General features: G+C 35.2%; 1 protein-coding gene across 2 annotated transcripts in view; it reads left to right on the top strand.

Annotated features, from left to right (window-relative positions):
* TET2 (tet methylcytosine dioxygenase 2) overlaps positions 1-19,765 on the top strand; it is a 168,047-nt gene that overhangs the window by 47,828 nt on the left and 100,454 nt on the right. Inside the window, exons 2-3 of one of the 2 annotated variants that reach the window (XM_007495844.3) lie at positions 18,118-18,258; positions 19,507-19,663. The gene's annotated coding sequence lies outside the window, so the exon portion shown is untranslated. Of the gene's footprint in view, positions 1-18,117; positions 18,259-19,506; positions 19,726-19,765 lie in introns of both variants that reach the window. The other variant, XM_003341383.4, reaches the window with a different exon arrangement.

The raw sequence follows: 19,765 nt of genomic DNA, 5'->3' as shown, positions 1-19,765 counted from the left end.
GAATATTCATTGCTGTGCTCTTTGTGGTGGCAAAAAATTGGAAAATGAGGGGATGCCTTTCAATTGGGGAATGACTGAACAGATTGTGGTGTATGTTGGTGATGGAATACTATTGTGCTCAGAGGAATAATAAAGTGGAGGAATTCCATGGGGACTGGAACAATCTCCAGGAAGTGATGTAGAGTGAAAGGAGCAGAACCAGGAGAACATTGTACACAGAGACTGATACACTATGGTACAAACGAATGTAATGGACTTCTCCATTAGTGGCAATGCAGTGATCATGAACAACCCGGAGGCATCTATGAGAAAAAACACTATCCACATTCAGAGGAGAAACTGTGGGAGTAGAAACACAGAAGAAATACAACTGCTTGATTACATGGGTCAAAGGGGATATAAATGGGGATGTAGACCTTAAATGAACATCCTATTGCAACCATCAACCATATATAAATAGGTTCTGATCAAGGATACATGTAATACCCAGTGGAATTGCGTGTTGCTATGGGAAGGGTAGGGGGCAGGGGACAGAGGAATAGAATAGGATTTTTGTAATCAAGGAATAATGTTTGAAATAGACCAAATTTTTAAAAAAAGTAAATTTGAGTAAAATATTTCCCTACTTAAAAAAAAAAAACATTTGACAGTTAAATGATAACCAATTTCAGCATGCAGCATGAGACAATGATGGTACAACCAGATTACCAACCATACTCAATGTTTAGAAAGACTCTAGGGGATTTCTTTTTATTTGATCCTGCTCTGCCCAAAGTCATTTTGGTTCTACAACTTTCATTTCCATCTGTTCAAGCAAATGCAAAAATTTACTTATATCACATATGCTTTAGAGATAACAAAGTGAAACCTGAGGTATGTAGATTAGGAGAAATAAAATATGTGTTTGACCTTTTGCATCATAGAGTTAAAAGCTCAGAAAAATCTTGTGGCAAACTACAAAATGTTGTTTTTGACGAAAATAAAGTAACAATGAAAAGTGTTGGTATACTGTAACTGCCCTGTTTTAAAGTTTAAAATCTATTAATAAAGAAATAACAGAGCCTATAACTAGTAGAGACAGCCAGTTTATATAGTGGTTAGAGCACTGGACCTGGAATAAGACAGACCTGAATCCAAGTCTGACCTCAGGCTATGTAACTCTAGACAAGTATGCCTGAGTTCTTTATCTGTAAAGTGGAAGATAATAATAACTACCTTCCAGGGTTGTTATGAGGATAACATGAGATAATATTTCCAAAACACTTAGAAAATCTTAGAGCTATATAGAATTCATGGCAATAGTAACATTGATCTGACCTTTGAAGGAAAAGAAAGGCTTCAGCAGGCAGAGATATGAAAAGAATGTGTAGATGATTCTTAATTATAATCCTAGCTCCTTTACCTTCCAGAATATCATATCCTAAGCTCTCCATTCCTTTAATGTGGAAGCCACTAAATCTTGTGTGATGCTGACTGTGGCTTCAAAAACTTTGATATTTTCTTTTTGGTTTCTTGAAGTGTTTTCTCTTTGATTTGAGAGCTCTGGAATTTAGCTAAAATGTTCCTGGGTGTTTTCTTTTGGAGATCTTTCAGGGGACAATTGGTGGATTCTTTCAATTTTTATTATACCCTCTGGGTGTAAAGGGGGAATTTCTTTGATAATGTCTTGAAAGATGATGTCTAGGCTCTTCTCATTGATCAAGACCTTCTGGTAGTTCAATAATTATTAAATTATCCTCAATTTGTTTTCCAGGTTTTTTGATGGATTTCTGTTTTTCTAAAAAGATATTTATATTACTTTGTTCATTTTTTAAAACTTTATTTTATTGTTTCTTGATGTCTCATGGAATCACTAATTTCTAATTGCCCAATTCTAATTTTTAGGAAATTATTTTCTTCAATGTGCTTTTCTACCTCCTTTTCCATTTTAACAATTCTGAGTTGTTTTTAATTTTTTTTTCAGATTCCATCTTAATATACAATTTTAGATATGCTTTTAATAGTATTTCTTAGACATTTTGTAATCCACATTCTTTCTCTTTCCCCACTTTTCTTAGCTCCCCCAGAGGCAGATAATATGCTACAGATTGTATACATATTGTCATATAATATATATTTTCCTGTTTGTCATGTTGTGAAACAAGATACATATTGCTTATAGGGAAAAATTCATGTCCCAATAATGTATTAGTGCCTATTTTTCCACATTACCTCTAACATTTGACATTTTTTCCTTTTATAATTTTAGTCAATCTGATAGAGATAAAAAGATATGTCTGAGGGGGCAGCTGGGTAGCTCAGTGGATTGAGAGCCAGGCCTAGAGACAGGAGGCCCTAGGTTCAAATCTGGATTCTGACACTTCCCAGCTGTGTGACCCTGGGCAAGTCACATATTCCCTGGGCAAGTCACTTAACCTCCGTTGCCTGGCCCTTACCACTCTTCTGCCTTGGAGCCAATATACAGTATTGACTCCAAGATGTAAGGGTTTAAAAAAAAGATATCTCTGAGTTTTGTTTTGCTTTTCTCTAATTAATAATGATTTAGTGTATTTTTTTCACATCATTATAAATAGCTTTGATTTCTTCATCTAAACTGTCAGTTTATATCTTTTGATCATTTATCAGTTGGGGAATGGCTCATATTCTTATATATTTGACAAAGTTCTCTGTATATTTAGATATGAGACTACTATCTGGAAAACTGATTATGTTTTCCCAATGTATTGGTTTCCTACTAACCTTGGCTACATTCGTTTTATTTGTACAAAACCTTTTTAATTTAATGTATTCAAAATTATTCATTTTTATTTCACAATTCTTTCTTATGTATTCATAAATTATTCTTCTATCTATATCTATCTATAAATCTTAGGTAATATGTTCCTTGTTCTCCTGATTTGTTTACAGTATCTCCCTTTATTCCTAGGTGATGTATCCATTTTGATATTACCTTAGTAAATCCTGTTTGACATTTTTCTATGTCTAGTTTTTGCCAAATTGATTTTCAGTTTTCCCAACAATTTTTAACAAATAGTGAATTCTTATTCCAAAAATCTGGATCTTTATCTTTGTCAAATATCAGGTTGTTATAATCTTTTATAACTGTTTGCTGCATATTATTCTGTTTTACACTGACCTAGTGTTATATTTATTAGCTGAGCAGAGATAATATCTGCCACTACTTTCAAAAGAGTAGAGAGCTGAGGTGTTTGACCAGAATTATCATGGAATTGCAATGGGCTGTGGGAGTAGGGTGGGAGGAGGGGAGAGAAAGAACATGAAAAATCATATAACCATGGAAAAATATTCTGATTTAATTAAATAAAAAATTTTTTAAAAGAAACACAATTATCATGGTCATAGGTGTCCTTACCGTAAGTGTCCTTGGCCCTACACAGTACTGGGACTTAGCTTATGCACACTTCTAGGTCTATGGCTAGAGGTAGGGAGGTAGAGAAGAAGAGGAATTAAGTGAATATTAAAGTATTCTCAGGTATGAATACATAAGATTCCTAATTGATCAGAGATGTTTTGTCTTATCTAAAATACATATTTTTATCTTTTTAGTTTATTCATAATTCTTTTGTTGAGAAGTTATGAGTCTGATGAGATTTAAAGAGAGTTGCTGATTCATGGTCTTGCTAACCTTTTGTCTCCATCTGCTTAGTTTGTTAGTGACCCAATGGGAGAAGACTTTTTGCACCTCCTCTGAAGCCAAACTTCTCTTTAGCTGTCAGGCAAACTTGGAGTTCTACAGTTGACAGCTTATTTACAACTGCCAACTCCTAGAATTCCTCATGTGGAAAGAAGAAAAAAAATTACAAAGACTGAGTTAGGTATAACATCCGTGGAGACTTTCACCCCTTCCCCAACCCAGGTAAATGGAAATAGCATCCCCATAGAGAGCCATATTGTTCCTTCCTAAAGGCATGGCAACGTTCTCACATAGTCCAACTGTTAAAGGTCTACAAGGATTGTCCTTCGTGGCATTATGCCATTCCAGGCTCTGGTCTGCCAGATCACATCCTTAGCAATACAAGAATGATTGGAGGATGAGTAATCATGCATTTAACTTGCATATGAGAAGAAAATCTATTTCCTTTTATAAAATTTTTTGGTTGGCATCTATTACTTTAGCTATATAGGGAGTCCACTCCAACAAAAACACTCAGCACAGTTGCTGCAACTTATATAGTCTTACAGAGTTACTTAAAGCACTGAAAAATTAAGTGATTTGTCCAGGGTCACATACCTAATCTATGTTGAAATGCATCCTTGTACCACAGCTATTATTCTAGCCATTATACCACATTTCCTTTTAGTATATGTATAAAGGTATATGAATACTTATTTACATCTATGCATATTTACATATAACACATAGATGTGTGTGTATGTTCATAAATTATCTGATCTAAATTAAAGATGCTTCTTTTTTAGATTAAAAGACAGATACAAGGAAATCCTTACAGATAATTGGAATTAAAGGAAACTTTAGAAGTTGTCTAGTCTAACCCCTACCTAAAAACAACCTCCAATATTGAATTAAATTGAACATTAATTGAAAGCTTCCAATTTGCCAGGAACCATTCATGGTACAAGGAATACAAATGCAAAATAAATGTAGTTTCTGTCCTTAAGGAACTTCTAATTTTCTGAAGACAAATAATATATATTGAGATAAATACTTACAAAATATAAACAATCATTTCAGGAGAAAGAGAGTTTCACTAATAATTATGGGAATCTAGAAAGACCTAAATTCCAGCAGTTGCTCTGAAATGGAATCTAGAAGGGAGGTAGGAATTCCAAGAAATATAAGACATAAGGAGCACAAAATTCCTAGTTTGGAGGACAGTTAATGTAAAGACACAAGTGTTTGGGGATGGAAAATGTAAGGTGAACAGTAAGTTGACTACTTTGGCTAAAAGACAGCATGTTTAAGAAGAAACAGTTTGAAATTAGTTTTGAAAGATAGGATGGAATCAGATTATGAATGTCAAATGGAACCTTTTTTAATTTCATCCTCGAAGTATTACAGAGCCCTGGGAGCTTCTTCACAAGGAGAGTTACAGGACCACAACCTGTTCTTTGGAATTATCAGCTAAGAGAAAGGTCATATTTCCCCCATGCCTCTGAGACTACATAGATAGATGAGAGAAAGAGTGAGGTGATGGTGAAGGAATTGTGGTTGCCATTTATATTTTGGTCTTCTTGTTTGTCCTTGGGCAAGTCATTCCCTATGTCATAGAAGTGTCAAATTCACCAGCATCTTGAACCAGATCAAAACATAATTGAAAAATGTTTAAGAAAATAAAAAATACAACACAAAGATAACATTAATTTGTGGCTTTACAAGTCAATATATAGCCCTTTTCTTTTTTTTAAGTTTGTCATCATTCCTCTTTGAGACTCAGTTTCCTCATGTGTTAAGATAAGGGGTTTGGTTCTCTAGTCCCTTCCATTTCTAAATCAATGATCCTATAAGTTATTGTCCATTAGCCTAGTTCTCTTTGGAAGATTCATTTCTAAAAAGGTCATTGATTATAAATAGTAAATGTGAGTGTTTGTGGGGAGGGAAGGAGCATGTGAAGGACTTATTTGTTTTTAACTAGGTAGAACTTGTTCTGTAATCTCTTCTAGGACTGTTCATCATGATAGCCCTTTTTGTTCACAAAAGGAGTTGGGAGTGGTATTCTTTGTCCAAACTGGGGAAAGTAAATGTTGTACCTACAGTCATTTAATGTGTAATCCAATGCCAATTGCCTCAAACTATGGGCTGATGTGGACCATAGCCAATTTGGAGGTGGTTGGTGGCTCACAAATTCATACTTCTTTTTGAGTCATTTTGTCCTTTCCCCATATTGACTCTAGCATATCACCAAGACCAAAGAAAGAAGGTGGGAAAATGAGTATGAATTCCCAGAGCCTGATAATACATAAGGGAGAGAGAGGCTAGAAACTGGTTAACTTGCTTATACTTTTCTTAATAGAATCATTATTTGTTAATGATTTTTGACATCTTTTGGAAAGCCAATGAAATTCAAAGGGAATAATTCTGATACACAAAAATTCTATCAGTTATCATATAATTATATGTAAAAGTAATTCACATATATCATATTTAATGAATACAAAGTCTTGAATAATTGCTTGCAAATTCATGGCAAGAACTGATCATTTCCAAATATTTCTGATACCATTCAAATATTTGCTTCCATACTTTAACCATATGACACAGTTGTCTGATCTTACTATGAACAATCACAATTTTTCTTAATTATTTTTGAAGATGTGTGGATTTTATGAGTAAAGTTAGAATTAAAGATTCTGATTTTATTATATAGTATATACATATATATTTAAGTCATTTATGAAAGGTTAAGTGGTTTGCTTATGTAACAAAAAATTTTACTTAAATATATTTAATTTTTTCTCTTTTCAAATAAGCATGATGTTATGTCAAAATTAAGAATATTTTAAAAATTATAACATGCTAAAATTAAAAAGTTGTCCCATTATTCAAGTAGTTAATTTTTAAGTATATTCTGTTATAACAGTGTTGCAGTTAGTAAAAAGTTGCAATTTGCAAGCTTGCATTTTGGAAATATTTACTGTATTTTTAATTATAATAATGTGACATATATAATTTTAAAATGTTTATGTTTTTATTTTTTTCTTTAAGAATAAATGTTAAGATTTGAATTGAGTTGAATGATATAAAAAATAAAAAGAATAAATGTCTTCTTTTCCTATTCTATTTTTTTAATACTGGGTATGGCTTATTTACATTTTTATTTCTTTTTTATACTAGAATACTTCAAATACCTTCTTCCATAATTATCTCTAATTTATCATGGGTATAATTTGTATGTAGTTCTTTGAATGTTGTCTCCTCCATTAGAATTAATTTCTTAAGCCCAAAGGCTGGCTTTTGACTTTTTTTTTTTGGTATTTCCAAGACTTAACACAGTGCCAACAATACTGTTGTTGAGTTGTTCATTCATATCTGACTCCTGACTCTTCATGACCTTATGGATGGTAGTGCACAAATACCATGGCTGTGGTTTTCTCAGCAAAAAAACTGGAGTGATTTGCTATTTATTTCTCTAGTGGATTAAGACAAACAAGGGTTGAGTGGCTTGCTCAGGGTCACACAATTAGCAAGTATCAGAAGCTGGATTTGAACTCAGGTGTTCCTAACTCCATGCTCAGAGCTCTATCCACTGAGCTACCAAGCTGCCTCCAGCATGTGCTAAATAAATGTTTACCAACTATCAAGACATCTTCTATCTAAAATTTTAGCTAGTGCCCTCAGTCCCTTCCCAAACCTCTTCTTTGGCCTTCTCTACTTCATTCTTCTCTTTTCTCCTTTTTTCTACTCTTGCTATACTACTACACCATTTTTTTTAACCTGGACCTAAACCTAATCCTGGTGGCTATCAACATCTCAGATTATATTTCAGGCCTAGATCTCAACAAATGTAAGTTAATAAAAGAACCCCAAAGCCTGTTGTTGTTCAGTCATTTTTTCAGTTATATACAACTCTTTGCAACCCCATTTCATGAAGATGAGTCTTCCTGACTCCAGGCACTATATCCATTGTGTCACCTAGGTGGCCCTCTGGAAACTGTAGAACCAGTAAATACCACATCTATCATGTATGGGATAACATATATTAAAATGTATAAGATTCAAATATTCAAGTGGAATTATTTCATAAAAGTAGGCATTGCCTCCAATGATGCAGAATCCCCTTTTCATGCTTATCCTATATGGTTCTTGTCACATCCTTCCTTAGGATAACCATTTGAGACCTTCCTTACACTTCTCTGAGATACCTAAGAGTTATCAACACAGCATGTAGACTGTGCAGCATTTATGCTTTTGTCACTCAACCAACTCATCTTTCTTTTTAGTGGTGTACTTAGAAATCTTTATACAAGTGTCCTCCTTCAAACTTTCTTTGTATTATGTTACAACCTGCTCATTCACTATGTACCTTTTTGGTTGACCTTCAACTTTAGCTCTGAACTGGTAGTGTTCCAAGACTGACAGCCACATCTTATGACTGGAGGAATATTTAAATGATTGACCTGTGTTTCAAGGAAAAGTTTGGAGATTAAAAAAAAAAAAACCCAACTTTGTGATGTTCCAAAAGCAAAGCAGCTCACTTTCCTCCTTCTGCTCAAGTAGAGATAAAAACTTTTGTCCATTTGGAGGATCTTTTCCAGATAGACATATAGCCAGATGAGTTTTGCATTTCATAGTTTAGAAAGAAATGTCATCCATTCTCGATCTTTTCTTAGTGAAGAATTAGGTCAAAATCTTTTGAATAATTATGGAACTCATCCAAAAGTTGGTCCCGTGTTTCAGAGCTTGTTACAATAACACAATGTCTCCAACCTGGAATCTCTCTATATTGGATCTTCTCTATGTTAGAAATGAACATCCATGTCAAGTATGTGTATGCTTTGTAGACTTAATGTTTGAGAAGGCCATCCAACAGAGTTATCTCTGTTAGATCCTGACATTTATTGTTGAGGATGGCTTGTGAGCTTTAAAGTCAAGAAAGTCTCAGTTTAAGTCCTTCATAATCATATTAGCCATGTGATCATGGAAAGCACCTCATTTCTTAGAGCCTCAGTTTCATCATATATATATAATGGAGATAATAACAGCTATTTTACAGACTTGTGAAGATTAAGGGAAATATTGTATATGAAGTACTTTATACATCCTAAAGTGCTATGTAAATATGAGCTATTATTGATAAATCTTTTGAGTATTGTTATATCTTTTGTCATATGCTTAGGAATCTTTAGGCAGTACTTTGATCTACCAAATCACATGTTTTAAAAAATCATTAATTAACCATCAGCACAGTGGTGTTTTGTGTTCTCTATGTATTTCAGTCAATGGTTGGGTGTTAAGATATGGTCTTCTGTTTAATATAATTTATTTTTTAAACATTATTTTATTTGGTCATTTCCGAACATTATTCATTGGAGACAAAGATAATTTTCTTTTCCTCCTCCCCCCCGCCCCCGGACCTATCCCATAGCCAACGTGCGATTCCATTGGGCATCACATGTGTTCTTGATTCGAACCCATTTTCAAGTTGTTGGTATTTGCATTAGAGTGTTCATTTAGAGTCTCTCCTCAGACATGTCCCCTTAACCCCTGTAGTCAAGCAGTTGCTTTTCCTTGATGTTCTTACTCCCACAGTTTGTCCTCTGCTTGTGGATAGTGTTTTTTCTCCTAGATCTCTGCAGATTGTTCAGGGACATTGCATTGACACTAATGGAGAAGACCATTACCGTCGATTGTACCACATTGTATCAGTCTCTGTGTACATTTTCCTGGTTCTGCTCCTTTCGCTCTGCATCACTTCCTGAAGGTTGTTCCAGTCTCCATGGAATTCCTCTACTTTATTATTCCTTTTAGCATAATAGTATTCCATCACCAACATATACCACAATTTGTTCAGCCATTCTCCAATTGGAGGGCATCCCCTCATTTTCCAATTTTTGACCAGCATAAAGAGTGCAGCTAAGAATATTCTTGTACAAGTCTTTTTCCTTATTATCTCTTTGGGGTACAAACCCAGCAGTGCCGAGGTTGGAACAAAGGGCAGACAGTCTTTTAGCACCCTTTGGGCATAGTTCCAAATTGCCCTCCAGAATGGTTGGATCAGTTCATAACCACACCAGCAGTGAATTAATGTCCCTACTTTGCCACATCCCCTCCAGTATTCATTACTTTCCTTTGCTGTCATGTTAGCCAATCTGCTAGGTGTAAGACGATACCTCAGAGTTGTTTTGATTTGCATCTCTATGATTATAAGAGATTTAGAACACTTTTTTATGTACTTATTAATAGTTTTGATTTTTTTGGCTGAGAACTGCCTATTCATGTCCCTTGCCCATTTATCAATTGGAGAATGGCTTGATTTTTTGTACAATTCATTTAGCTCTTTGTAAATTTGAGTAATTAAACTTTTGTCAGAGGTTTTTATGAAGATTGTTTCCCAATTTGTTGCTTCCCTTCTGATTTTAGTTATATTGGTTTTGTTTGTACAAAAACATTTTAATTTGATGTAATCAAAATTATTTATTTTACATTTTGTGACTCTTTCTAAGTCTTGCTTGGTTTTAAAATATTTCCCTTCCCAAAGGTCTGACATGTATACTATTCTGTGTTTGCCTAATTTACTTATAGTTTCCTTCTTTATGTTCAAGTCATTCACCCATTTTGAATTTATCTTGGTGTAGGGTATGAGGTGTTGATCTCCCACACTGTCTTCCAATTTTCCCAGCAGTTTTTATCAAATAGTGGATTTTTGTCCCAAAAGCTGGGATCTTTGGGTTTTTCATATACTGTCTTGCTGAGGTCACTTGCCCCAAGTCTATTCCACTGATCCTCCTTTCTGTCTCTTAGCCAGTATCAAATTGTTTTGATGACCACTGCTTTGTAATATAGTTTGAGATCTGGTATTTAATATAATTTATGAAAGCATGTGTCTTCCCTTCAGGTAACTTCATCAAGTATAACCTTAATGTAAGGTGTATATTCTCAAAATACTAAATGTGGAGATTAAAAAATAGGAATAAATGTGATTGGCTTTCTTTATTGCTTTTTGGGGAGACAGTAGGAATGTGAGGGGTAAATTTAGGGGTTTTGACTAATATTTTCAATTTTGTTCTGCCTGTTTTACTCCTTGCAGTTTCATCATCAAATGTATTCAATATGACTTTTCATAGTTTCATGCATTTTTGCCTTATTTTGTTTTAGCTAGTATTCTCCTTAATTATTCTTCATCTTTTATGAGTCAATGATGGTCACAATTTTTTGCCATCCCCTCCATAGTTTACAAATGAGTTTACATTCTAAACCAATGTTGCTTCTGGCTTCCCTATCTCTCTCCTTTGGGGGCACACCAAATGTTTGCTATGTCTATTTTGGCCAATGGTCCATTTCTGCAATAGATTTTTAATAGTTAAACTTGAATATGAAATTCTTTTCATCGGTATCAATATTCCCTCACCCATCTGTTCCCCATTATTGCATCAGTAATCTATTTAAATATCTCAGGTTGGAGTTTCATTACTAGCCATATCTTTTCTTTGTTAAGTTTTATTCCATCTTCTAGTTTTGTGTCTTTGTCTTTACTTTAAAAACATAGTGATCCTAAATATACATAGAGTTAATTCAAGAATAGCTTTCAAATCAGTAATGAGATTCCTTTTTTTGTTAAAAGATAATCAATTTAATTTTCTTTTTTTTACACTTTATTTTAACAATCATTTTGTAAAATTTCAAGTTCCAAATTCTCTCCTTTTCTTCAGCCCCTCCTCAACCCATTGAGATGGCAAGTCCTGTGCTAGCAATTATACATGTGAAGTCAATATCAACTTAATTTTCAATGATATTATTTTTTACTTGCTATGTTTAGAACTTTCCAAATATTTTCACAAAAAATTATCCAATGATATATAAACATGAAACGTATATGTACTCTGAAAATCATTGTCCTTTTTAAGCCTTTGATCTCAATGTTTTCCAACATTTTTCATGATCCATATATATTCCTTCTTTTACATTGAAGTCACAGATAATGAAAGTATGTGTTTATTTAACTAACTGCTTTGTAGAATTTCCCTCTTTATCTTCAGGAACATTATTGGTGTATAAGTCATTTGTTTTATTGGTGGTCTTTTTGCAAATATTTATCATGAACATTGCGACTAGAGATAACCAAATGCTCCATGAAATGATTAATGACTTTGGATAATGCAATAAACCAATGCCTTCAGTTAACCTGCCCAAAAATTCCCCATGAGCCATCCTATTTAGCTGAAGCTTATTTTTATTGTCTGGTTTCATCTCTAAAGAGATATAAAGGTTAGAATAATTCACTTCCTCTAGTAATAGTTATACTCATTGACCTTTAATCTAGAAGTGCACATATTGAAAGCCAATATCTCTGCTACAGTTTATAGAAAGCTAAAAAATATAAATAATTAATAATAATAATCAATATATAAATAATTCTTAGCATTCTCCATCCCTTCTTCTGCTATTCTGACTCTACCTCTGTAGAAGCTTAATAGAGTTACACAACACTAAGCGCCATTTGATATTTTTCAATGGGTTGGCATGTCTAGAGTAATGATGATGAACTAACTGCTCCACATTAAACTAGGTTGGTCCCTGGAAAGTGGAACCATCCTGTTGCCAGTATCATATTTCAAGTCATTCCATCAGTCTTTAATATTCTAGGATCCCCTCCCCATTATAATGATTTATTCCATTAGAATTTTTGGGTAGCTCTTTGTCAAATTACACCAAAGAAAATGTAGTAAACATGTAAAGGACTCACAGTAGCCTAACTCAGAAATATACAATTAATTCTTCTCCTTTAGTGGATCCCAAGTTTCCCCAGTTTCCTATATAGTCTTCTAGACTCATAGCACCACCCTGTGGCTTCCATTCTGATGGAAGGATGGTAAAATTGGAGCTACTGTAGGCAAGAAGTCAATATACTGAGTCCTGCTTTCACCAAAAAGAGATACTGATATCCAGCCTTATTTCATCACTTTGAAGATTTAGACTTGCCTAGATCAAGAAGAGGCAGCCTTTTCCCATTGTATGTATTTTGTCCAAATAACTAACCATAATAGTAAGGGAACAAAGTCCTGATTTTTTGTCTTCCATATGATAGCCTTTGTCCTTTGTGGGATCACTAGTTATGGAACCTACTATATGTCAGTTAAAGAAGAGAGAAAGAGTAGAAGAGAAAGGCAAATGAAATTTATATGTTTTCTTCTCTATAAAGGGCTACTGCTGCCCAGAAACTTCCCCCCTTCATTTTACAGAAGGCTAGGGGTCAGAATATCTCTAAATTCTTCCAGGAAGTTGCACCTCAGGAATTGCCACCAATAAGACTATTGGGTTTTCTTATTGTGTTAACTTGCCATCTTTGGAGCTGAAAGTTTATACCACTGCTCCGCCAAGGATCAGGAAAAGGTAGCCCAAGAACTTTGAGAGGACACATACAATTTCCATATTAGACTCCATAGAAAGATAACCCATCCCCACGGCATGAGTCCATTCCTAAATTTGTTACTTTTTTAGTATCTTTTGAAAGAAGAGGAAAAGGAATGGAAGGGATGGAGATGAATGGGGCAAAAATGGAGAAATACTGATATAAAGATTCCCTTTTTTAGACCTGTACAAAGGGATGGCTGTCTTAGATGTCCCAACCAATTTAGTCCCATTCACTGAGACTTATCTTTCATGATAGAACAAGGGTCATGACTATAGTCTTTTTAGTGAGATATCAAAGTCCTCAACAAAAATCCACCCCCTTATATGTTCATCAAGTTAATCAGGGATCTCTCCCACAACCTCCTACTTAATTGTATTCTCTTAGGTGGTTAGGTTATTTTTTAAACTACTTTAAGGGTAATAATTATTGCCAATTAGTTGATTTTTGGTAATGGGTTTCTGCCAGTAGCATTTCCATTATTTATCTACTTGATGAAAATGAGAGAGAGAGAGAGAGAGAGAGAGAGAGAGAGAGAGAGAGAGAGAGAGAGAGAGAGAGAGAGAGAGAGAGAGAGAGAGAGAGAGAGAGAGAGAGAGAGAGAGAGTATTCTCTCAGCAAGGTAGAAAAGAGAGAAAGGCATACCAGCTAAGGCCAGTAATTTTTTGTGATGGCTCATTCATGCTTAAAGAGTGTAATGAGAGTAGCAGTGGCCTTAAGACAGGAAGGAAATTCTTGTTGCTATGTAGCTTTAAAGCAGGATGAAATAAGGACAAGCTTGGGCCATGAAGAGAAGAGGAAAGGCTTATGCTGATATGGTAAATGCCTTCTAGTATGATAGCTGAAATGGTGGATGCATTTGGGGGATGATTGATGTTTCTGCTCTAAGGATATGTTCCTAGAAGTCTCAGAGGGTGAAGAGATATATGCACCTGCTGCGTTTTTATATTTAGTCATATATTGTATGAGAGGAATGGAGAGAGAGAAAAGGGGGATAGGACTGGGGAAGAGATAGAGGAAGAAGGGCAGAAGAGATAGAAGGAGTGAAAGGAAGGAAATGGGAGAGAATATATTTATTAAAATATCTTCTGCAAGACTACAGACCACAGGATCTTTTTGAACTCTCAGTGACATATTTGCCTCAGTGGATGTCCTTTCAGAAATATTGTTATTTTCTCATTTTGCTAATTGCAATTCTTTTTCAGATGGTAGATACTATCCCTTTCCTTTCTACAAAATTAGGAATTTTAGTAAATAAAGAATTAACAGAAAGTTGAGAAAGGTCATTTCTCTGACTTGAAACATGTCTGTCTAAAGTAAATTTTGAATAATTTCTAGGTAAATTGGTTTGGATTAAGAATAATAAATAGGGAATAGGAATTAAATCTGTGATTTAATTGGAATAGAGAACTACTTGGTTAGAGAACTCCCTCTGCCAATAGGTCAGCATCTTCTTTGCAATTTATACTCTTACTTGCTTAGAATAGAGTTATCAAAGTTTCTGTTCCATGGACCTCAAGCAACTTATAAGGCTCTCAAGTATACCCTGTACCAGATTAAAATGTAATTGGGAAAATTTAATAAATAGAAATAGACAATCATAAATAATGCTAATTTGTAGTTGTCTAAGTCAATACAAAGCTGACAGAATTTATTTGATTTTGATACTACTGATCTGGAGCCCTGCAAGATTAAAGGATTGGCTCAAGGTTGCACAGTAACTAAGTACATGTCAGAGGTTACCAGTTCTTTATCCATTATGCCATGCTTCCCTTCAACATCAACATATGATTTTCTGATTTTAATGAGAAACAAAGGCATAATGGAAAAAATGGATTCAAAGTGATTGGGCAATACATGTTTATTAAGTGCTTATGTGCCAGGCACTGTGCTAAGTGTTAGAGTTTCAAAGAAAGGCAAAAAAAAAAATAAGCCCTCAAAGAACTTACATTCTCATAGGGGAAATATGTAGAAACTTGGGCCCATACAAGGTACCAAGAGTATATTGAAGCTAATCTTAGAAGGAAAGGCACTAGTAACTGGGGAGAAGGAAATGAGTGGGAAAAGCCTCCTGCAGTGAGTAAGATTTGATTTGAGTCTTAATGGAAATCAGGGAAACTAGTTAGAAGTAAGAAGGGAGTACAATCATGGGAAATAACCCATTAAAAGACATGAAAACAGGAAATGGAATTTCACAGCTGAGGACCAGCAAGTAAGGACAGAGTAACACATGTAGAGTACATGGAGAGTAAAGTTAAGAGTATTGGAGAATTAGGAAGGGTCCAGGTTGTGAAAGATCTTTAAATATCAACCAGAGGAGTTCATCTGTGGTTATTGTCAGAATCATTTCAGATATTTGTAAAGCATTTAGTACAGTGCCTGGCTCATAGTTGGTACTACAAAAATGTTAGACATTACTACTACCATTTAGACCAGCTAGGTGGCACAGTGGAGAAAGTATCAAGTCTAGAGTCAGGTAAATCCATCTTTCTGAGTTCAAATCTGTCCTAAGACACTAGTTGCATGCCCCTTGGCAAGTCACTGAATCCCGTTTGCCTCAGTTTCTCTATCTGTAAAATCAACTAGAGAAGGAAATGGCAAACCACTCCAGTATTTTTGCCAAGGAACTCCCAAATGGAGGTTACAAAGAGTTAAAAATGACTGGAAAACAACTGAACAAAAACTACTATTAACTGTTATAGGTGAATCTGAGGGTCATATGAAGACTGGAGTTTATCTAGCGTATAGAGTGCCATGCACCTTGGGAATAGATCAGGTTGCGGAATGACTTGTTACAAGAAGGAGCGACTCACTCTTTTCAGTATGGAAAGTATTACAGGAATTCAGGCAAGAGGTGAGAAAAGCCTGAACTAGGTGGTAGCTATGTGAATGGAAAGAAAGGAACATATATGAAATATATTGTGAAGGTAGAAATGACAAGATTTGGTAGTGGATTGAGTGAAAGTGAGAATCAAGGATGACATGAATTGTAATCCTGTATGACTGGAAAGAGAATAGTGGACTTGACTGTAAGAAGAGAGAATTAGGGATAGGGAGTAGAGAAAATGAGTTCTCTTTTGGATATGTTGATTTTGAGATGCCTCTGGGATATTCATTTTGAAATGTTCAGAAGGAAGTTGATGATGTGAGCCTGGAGCTCAGGAGAAAGTCTAGGACTAGATATATAGATGTTGTAATCATTTGCATGATATAATAATAATTGAACTAATGAAAGGTGTTGACATGCATGGGTAAGACTATCAAGAGAAAAGAAAAGAACATCCAAGATAGAGTCTTGAGGAAAACTTATGGCTAGTGGGTATGACATAGATGAAAAGCTAGCAAAGGAAACTGAAGAGAGATCAGATATTGCAGGGGAATTAAGAATGAACAATATCACACACACACACACACACACACAGAATATTCAAGAGGAGAAGGAAAATAGTAATGTTCAATGCTGTAGGAAAGTCAAGGATACAGATTTAGAGAAGGTCATTGGGTTCAAGTACTGAGATGATAATAATATCAACAATATTCCTCACATAAAGTTGTTATTAGAATCAAGTGAATGAACATATGTAAAACACTTTGTAAAACTATACAGCACTAGATAAATGTCATTTTTATTGTTTCCAGAACCAAATGTGTTTTTTCTTGTTCCATTTCCCATCCCATTAGTTGCTCATTCCTCCACCTTCATCAATTTCACCTACATGTACTCTCCATTCCATGGTCTGTTATCATAAAAAATACATGTGTCAGGTAAATGTGAGAGCTTAAATCGCAAACTAACAGTTTTGTGCCTGCTTTGAACTTTTTATCCTAGCATCCCTAAAAGTATTACCAAATTTTTTCTTTTCTAGGGCCCCATAAAGTAAGTTATTACTGTATTTATTCCTGGCTGCTCAGATATTGGAGACTCCTCAACTCTGTTATAAATAAAAAGTAACTAAAGGCCACTAAGGTGTTCTCATTTTTTTTAATACTGTGAAAAGTTTATTTGCATCAGAGTGGATTCCTAATAGTTGTCATTGGAAGGGCGGGGCGTCCATCTGTCCTGTGTGGCTGGGAAGATGGCGGCATGGGGGAACCAAGGATCTGAGTACAAATGTGTGCAAAATGATTCTAAGTGCAAATGTGTTCAGTAGTTTTACTTCCAGTAGAGCCCAATAAAGTCTTCACAGCTCCAGGAGACAGACTGACCGATGCCACCTCCCCTCCCATCCATCAGATGGCCCGTGGAAGGCGCCACCTTCTAAAGTGGGCTTTAAAATATGGCTGTGAGCTGTGCTTAATAGTTCTTAAGGGTATATGCACTTGCCTGATGTTGGCACTTTTTTTAAAATCCTATGATTCCAGGCATAGAAAAAAGGAGCCCAGATTTTCTCTTTTGACAGCCTTTCCCCATTCCACCCCTCTTCTGATACTTGGCCAGCTTGGTTCATGGCTTCTTGACATTGCTTACTTCCTGATATAACATGAGGTCACTACGTTCCATGACATGTTCCAGATTTTGGGAACAAATAGTGAAGAGGAAGAGGTATGGGTTTTGAAATGTCCGTAAATGTTTAGTATGGATTCAAGGAAGATAAATGGGAATCAAAGTGAAATTTGGGGGATACACAAAGGACTGATTCTTTTTAAAAAGTCCCGATTAATTCATTCTCCAATCATTGAGGCTCATACTCCAAGGGGAGTCACACATCATGCTCACCCTTTCTTTAGGAAGATATAAAAATCTCAAAGAAGGATCCACTAGCCTGTTTATTTATCAAGTTGATCAAGGCTTGTCCTTAATTAACCCCCTAAAAATCATTCCTTGAAATCAACTATTGAATTGTTCATAGTAATTTTTCTCAATTGGTAGTTAAACATTTAATGTAAATGAGTGTGAAATTTTAACTTTTTAAAGGTGTTGCCAATAGACTAAAGAAACAAGAAAGCTCTTCTACTGTCTTCTAAAAAACTGCTGAACAAGTTGACCAAAACAGGTTTTAGAAACCTAGTGAAGAAGCAAAATAATCTTCCCATTCTCAACAGCACTTCTCAAATTTTGTTCTTTCAGGAAGGCAAACTCCCAAGGTGCTATTTGTCAAATCCAGTCTTGACCTCCCTCTGGTGCTTCAGTCCCCCACATCTCCTGCTATTGGCTGGAAATGTCTACTTAGATGTTTTACCATCACTTCAAACTCAACAGTATTTAAAGGTGAATTTTCTTTCCTCTCACCATTTTCTATAACTGGTTCAACCTCCAGTCTTTTATGTATTTCTATTATGCTTTCTCTCACTCAGATATGGGACTTGGGGGTCTTTGATTTCTCTTTCTTCCCTAATTCTCAATTCTATTTCTCTGTAATGAATTTCTAATCTATCCCCACAATTCCATTTTGATTAGTACTACATTGTACATACCTTATGCCTAGACTAGTTGTTTCCCTGACTCTCTCCTAGCTGTGCAGTACATTGCATCCAGATTCATTTCTCCATTCCAAATTGGGTTCCTGTTTCATATAAGATCAAGACCTTCAACCTCCAACCTTCAGAATCAGGTTTAAACTCCTTAGCCTAGTGTGGAAGGTCCCTCCTACTCCAAACCAACCCATATCTCCAGTAGTATCTCTGACTTTTCTTCTAAGAAAAACCTTTCAGCCAGATTGATCTATTCCTTGTTGCCTAATTAAGTTATACATATCTTGCCTCTGTATCTTTGCTCCCTTCATTTCCTCATTCCTGGATTGCTTTCTCCACCCCTCTCCTCTTTTTTCCTTATATGAGTCCTACTTCCCTTCAAAAATGAGTTCAAATTTTAATGTTTCCATGAAATGCTTCCTACTCCCATTTTTAGAGTACAAATGAGACGTCACTTTGTATTGTGTACATATAAATATATACACACACACATATATGTATATATATATATGTCCTCTAAGAGCTGAATTTTAGACCCTAGATTTTCATTATGCCTTACCTTACCCTCTAGTGCTAATAAAAGTTCATTGATTGATAAGTAAGAATAGAGAGATTGAACTTTTGATTTTATTTGTATTGGGAAATCCTATACCATTACAGATTGGCAATTTCTCTGCAATTTAAAAATTAGAGAGCTGCCTAGATCACTGAGAAATGAAGTGACTTGTCTAGGGTCATCCAGTCAGTATGTGTCAGAGGTAGGGCTCAGACACAGGTCTTCCTAAATCATAACTGATCTAAGTACAAAATTAAAATTCATTGGCTCAGTATGTATGATCATGGTGAATATGCTTTGATGTGGATCCTACAAAGTAGAATTTCTAAAATGTGACACAGATATCTATTCCTAATCCGTTCTGCCCCATTTAAAATATACAACTCCCTAATAAATCCAGGAAAGAGTGAACTTGATATAGGGTTTTCTTTCTTTATTTTTTCTTTTTCTTTTGCTTCCATACACTTTCAAACACTGTGTCTCTTTCAGGCTACCAAGAATCACACTGCAAATCACCTTTACATCACCTGTTTGCATTGGATCCTCATGGTGGCCTGTTGAGTTACCAGCCACAGAAGCAGGAGATGGGTTCAGCAGTAATCAGCCAGTCATGATCCAGAGAGGACTGTGAAGGATAGACCCGCTGGTAAGCCAATAGTGGTGAACAAGCTATTAAGAAAGAGATTGCTTTGGAAGGAGGATCTTAAGGTGATTCTGCTTCAGTGATAAATATTTAAGCCCTTTCTCT

Source organism: Monodelphis domestica, chromosome 6 (assembly GCF_027887165.1).
Source record: "Monodelphis domestica isolate mMonDom1 chromosome 6, mMonDom1.pri, whole genome shotgun sequence".
Classification (NCBI taxonomy): Eukaryota; Metazoa; Chordata; class Mammalia; order Didelphimorphia; family Didelphidae; genus Monodelphis; species Monodelphis domestica.
The sequence above is the reverse complement of the archived record's forward strand: the minus strand, read 5'-3'. Positions and strand labels throughout refer to the sequence as shown.